The sequence below is a fragment of the Otolemur garnettii genome, unplaced genomic scaffold (genome assembly GCF_000181295.1).
Source record: "Otolemur garnettii isolate 467f Iridium unplaced genomic scaffold, OtoGar3 scaffold00048, whole genome shotgun sequence".
In the NCBI taxonomy this organism is placed as follows: Eukaryota; Metazoa; Chordata; class Mammalia; order Primates; family Galagidae; genus Otolemur; species Otolemur garnettii.
In genome coordinates, this window is record NW_003852443.1 from 13,146,409 (window position 1) to 13,151,829 (window position 5,421).

At 46.7% G+C, this 5,421-nt stretch overlaps 1 protein-coding gene across 1 annotated transcript in view; it reads right to left on the minus strand.

The window, feature by feature from the left end:
• The window catches only part of MAP3K20 (mitogen-activated protein kinase kinase kinase 20), a 191,356-nt gene extending 186,090 nt beyond the window's left edge, over positions 1-5,266 (minus strand). Inside the window, exon 1 of the mRNA XM_003791511.3 lies at positions 5,209-5,266. The gene's annotated coding sequence lies outside the window, so the exon portion shown is untranslated. The remainder of the gene's footprint in view (positions 1-5,208) is intronic.
• Positions 5,267-5,421: the final 155 nt, after the last annotated feature.

The window sequence follows — 5,421 nt, forward strand, 5'->3', positions numbered from 1 at the left end:
CTTTCCTTCTCTTCTTGGTTTTCCTGTACAGAAGTCCAGAGATGAAAGAAGGTATTGGCTCCCAAGACAAGCTATACTCAAAATCAGCTGCAAGAATGGTTCTAAGTGATTGCGGTTCTGGCCTCTGTTCATATAACTCCCAAATTCTTCATACAGATATGTATTTTTTTTTTAAATTTTTGTTATGACTTGAAAAAATTCCCAATTAATATGAGGGTACAAGTGATTAGGTTACAATGTTTGCATCTGTTACGTAAGATTCCTGTTGTAGTTGTGCCCTGTCCCCAGGAGGTGTGCCATGTCCCTTGACATTGTGCCCATAAATGGGAGCACACAGATTTTTCCCTCCCCCCTTCCCTCTCTCCCTTCCTCCCCGTATACTTAAGTGCATTTATTTTCAGATTCTTCCCTCAAAAAACATTACAAAGCTTTCATGAACACATTTTAGAAGCTTCTATACTCAAAGAAGTAGAGTACTTATAAAAATCTCCTACTACCCCTCCATACACACCTAAGTATGACGGTGGAACATAGCAGGCTATCAAGGGCAAGCCTGAGTCAGTATAGGTGGGCGCTAGGTTTGAACATCCCTGCCAAAACTCTGGTTGGAATGTAATTGCCAATGTAGCAGGGCTTTAAGAGATGATTAGGTCCCAAACAGACTAGCACAGTTATGGCAGGGGGGGCGCACTGTCTCGAGAGGTCAGCCTCCTTTTCCCCTCTGTCTGTGCACCTGCTCTGCCTTCTGGGATGATCCTTACCAGATGCCAGTGTCATGCTCTTAGACTTCGCAGGCTTCAGAAATGTAAGCCAAACAAACTTCTATCCCTTATAAATTACCCACGCTGAGGTACTCTGTTAAAGCAGCAGAAAGCTGAAGGACAGTGGGCCGAGCAGCTCTGTGTATAACTCGAGAGATGTGGTGAAACGCTCCTCCCTACCACTCAGTCTCAGTGGCCTAAGTTTCAGGCACTGGCTCAAGCATTTCTGTGTGCTGTCTCTATACTGCCACGTACCCCATAATGACATTTCAGTCAGGGATGGACTGCGTACACAACAGCAGTCTGAACGATTATAACAGAGCTGAAAATGTCCCATCACCTAGTGACACCGCATCTGTTCCAACATCCCCGTGCAACACATTACTCACGTTTGTGGTGACGTAAACAAACCTACAGTGTTGCCAACTGTACAAAGTAGAGTGTATACAGTTATGGACAGTACAAAACCACCATCTGACTAGGTTACGTATGGACCTCTTATCCTTATTTTGGTGTAGTCTTTCTATGTAAAAAGAAAAAAGAATAAAGATAACTGTAAGCCTCGGGCAGGTCTTCAGGAGGTGTTCCAGAAGAGGAGGTTGTTATCACAGGTTACGACAGTTTCATGCATGTTAGTTACCGTCCCTACAGACCCTCCAGTGGGACAAAATGTGGAGATGCAAGACAGTGGTACTAACGATCCTAACCCGGTGTAGGCCTGGGCTGATGTGTTTGTTTAGTTTTTAACAAAACATTTAAAGAGGAAAAAAATTTAAGAACAGAAAACAGGATATAAAGACAGAAAATATTTCTGTACAGCTATACAGTGTGTTTAAAAGTATTAATAAAAAGGGCAAAAAGTAAAAAAAATAAAGTTAAAAAAAAAGGAATAACGAAAAAAAAAAAAAAATTTTGGAAAGTTAACAGAACCAAAAGGGAACACCGTTCCAAAGCCAAAACAACCGAAAAGAAAGGCCCCCGGAACCTCAACATCCCCCAACCCCCGAACCAACCCCGGCCGCCTCCCGGCAAGGCCGGAAACCCCAATCAAGGGTAAGTGCTCTGTCCCTCACACTGTATTTTTACTGTACCTTTTCTGTTAAGACATGTTTAGACACGCGAATAATTATCATTGTGCTACGATTTGCCTCCAGTATTCAGTTCAGTCACCTGCTGTATAGGTTCGTAGCCTAGAAGCAAAGGCTACACTAGATAGCCAACATATACAGTAAGCTGTACCATCTAGGTTTGTGTCAGTATATTTTTTTCTGTCATTCACACTGGAGGTACAGTGCCCTGGTAGTAGCTCACTGCAACCGTGAACTCTTGTGTTCAAGCTATTCTCCTGCCTCAACCTCCCAAGCAGCTGGAATTACAGTTATGCACTACCACATTCTATGAATTTTTAAAATTTTTTTGTAGAGATGGCATCTCGCTATGTTGCCCGAGCTGGTCTTGAACTCCTGGGCTCAAGCAATCCTCCCACCTCATCTTCCTGTGCTAGGATTACAGGTGTGAGCCAATGTGCACCCAGCCTTATATGTAAGTACATTGTACGTGTATACTGTTCACACAATGACCAAACACTTAAAAACGCAGTTCTCTCAGAACCATCCCTATCATCAAGTAACAAATGACTACTTATCCTCAGGAACAGGTATTACTGTGCCCAGTCTATACGTAAGAAAACTGAGGATCAAGGGTGTAAAAGTAACCCAAGCCAATTACCTAACTTAGCACAACTAGAATTCAAATTCAGGTCTTTCCTGACCAGATCATTCTGCCTATTCCTATTAATTTACCTTTTTTTCCACTTCAAATTGGCTCTTTTCTTATTAACAGTAATTACTGGATTGCTTATCATCCATCTAAAGTTTATAATTTGAAGCTTTAATTTCCTATTAGCAATGGTGACACTGGGGTTAGGGTATGAAATGTATGGCTGCTTTGCTCACAATCTTCTAATGCGTTGGGATTATTTAACTGCTATTAGTGTATAATCAATGTTCCACCATCCCTAGGAGGGTCTGACATAAAAGTACCTGTGTATCCGTCCAATCAGTTTAAGCTCTAACATTCAAAGCTCTCTTCCCCTAACAGGTACAGTTTTCTGGTCACTGCTGGAACTCTGCCCATTTGTGTATAGTGGGGCAAGGTTAATAGCCACAAAAGAAGTAGCCTAAATCTTCCTTGCAGTAAAATGAAAAGGTATCTTGGTTCTTGCTATTACATTTAAACAGATAAGACATCCACCCTGTCGATCTGTGCTGGGTAGAATAAAATGGAAAACAAATAATCCAAATTGATATTTTATTTCCAGCATCTCAGGAAACAGATGTAACGCTATCTTAGTCCAAGAACTTCTGTATCACCACTGACACCTTTTCCCCAATTTTACAAACAAAACATTCTCTCTTTTCTGCATCTGTCAATTTCTAAAATCAACACTTTGCTCTTTCACTCTACACCAGCAGCTTCACTTTACGTCAGACCTCTTTTCAATAAAACATCATCGTGATTTCTCCAGTGTTTTCTCTGATGATTGGATTATTCACTCCATGCCCCTCATAACTCCTGTTTATAATTATGTAGCCCTATCAAAGTCAGTTTCACTGCTCATTCCAGATAGGCACTGAGCCAATATATTGCCAATAACACTCACTCTTGTGCTAACTTAAAATACACAGTGCAACTTGCCAAGTTTCCTTATTTGGCAAGAAGGCCCCTGAGTTCCCAAGATCTTTGACCATCCATTTTTAGACCCAAATCCTCGTGCTTAATATTTGAATTTTTCTCTCTTTCTCTCCCCTTCCCCTTAACGTGTCCTTACATAGCTCCTAAAAGAATAAGAAAGAGAGATGAATCATTTCTATTCCCTTTCCTAGACAAGAAAAAAAAATCCTTGCAATTGAATTAGGTCATTTACTCTGAAACTTTTGGTTCAAATAATATCTTGCAGTTTTAAAAAATTCCAAAACAATCACAAAAAGTTAAAGTAGGAATAAATTTTCCAAGATTAAAATAAACAGTGTACACTGCTCCAAAAGACCACTTTTATCTTAATTATCTCTTTCCAAACACACTAAATTCCTATTCATTTACAATCTCCCAAATCTCTCACTATTGTATCAGGAATTTAAAACAATGACTCTACAAATAACTAAAACCATTATTAAAATGCAGCCAGCACATAACTTTTTTTAAAATCCCAAGGACATGAAATCTCACTGAGGAGAAGGGCAGACCACAAAGAAGGCATTAACTGACCTCGAATAATTTATTTTTGTCTTTAAACATGTTTGTAGGTTTGGATCCATTAAACACTGGCTATTCATTACAACAAAGGTCAGGGAAGCTGGAAGGCTCTCCTAAAACAGCTTCATGAGTAAAATAAGAATATACTTCACAACAATATCAACTCAAATATCCTCAAACTTATTCACTAGGATGACTCTCATGCCCCATTATTAATAAGAGCTGCTTATTGTAATAACGTTTACATGAACCACTAAATTGTGTTCTTTTCCTGAGTAAAGAAACTAACAAAAATAGTAATTAAGTTCCCCATAAACAGTGCTTTTGCGCGGTCTCAAGGCGCATCAGAAACATACATTTCTGGCAATCTAACAAAGATGTCCCCCCTTTTCCAGCAATTCGATGTCATCTAGCCAGTTCTGAGTTGAAGTTTATCTGAAAGCTGTCAAGAGCCAGCAGGCGAGGCGGCGGCCTGGGCGCGCAGCTCCGGGCCTGGCGGGGTCCGGGCGCCCGCTGAGCCCGCCGCCCGAGAGTCGGCTAAGGGGACGCCCGCGGCCGGACCCGGAGAGGCCGAGGGAGCCGGCGCTCCACGCCGCCCAGACGCGCGGCAGGAAGGGCAGCGAGCGGTCGCTCCGGGCAGAAAGAAGCTCCCGGCCGAGTTCCGCAGAAAAGCAGAAGTTAGCCCGCTCCCCGCGCAGGCAAGGTCTCCGCTGGGAAGTGGCCCGAACCCTGCCCCGCTGGGGACACTCGCGTTCGGCCTCACGGGAGTGCCCCAGCCACCCACTGCGAGGCCGCGGGGCCCGGCCCGGGGGCGCCCCGGCCTAAGCCGCACGTCCAGATCCCGAGGCGCCCAGGCCTGCGCCCCGCTCCTCCGCGCTCCAACTTCTCCGCGGGACGGGCCCGAACTTTCGCGGACCGCGCTTGGCGGCGCCGCGGCTGAGGTTCGCAGGGAGGGCTCGCTCCGACCCCCGCCGCCGCCCGGGCGGGCCCCGGGTCCGAGAGGGGCTCCCCGCGGGCCTCCTCCCCGGGCCCGGTGGACGCCCGCCCCGGCACTGGCTCGGCACGGACCCCGGACCCCGGCAGGGCCTCAACCCCGAGACCCTGGGGCGCCTGCGAGCGTGGCGGCCTCGCCCCCTCCCGCCCTCGCGCCCTCGCTCCCCCGCTCCTTCCGCAGCCCCCAGCCCGGCCCTACCTCCTCCCGAGCCGGGCGCGGACGGCAGCCGGGGGCGCGGAGGCCCCGCGCACGACGAGGGCGGCGGCGGGGGGTCGCGGGGACAGCGGCCAGCGGGGCTCCCACGCTTCCGCCCGATCAGGAGTTGAACATTCCGCCTCTCCGCGCGGCGCCAATGAGGGAGACAGTCGCGGCAACAGCACCACCTACCTCCCGGCGCGGAACCGCCGGGCC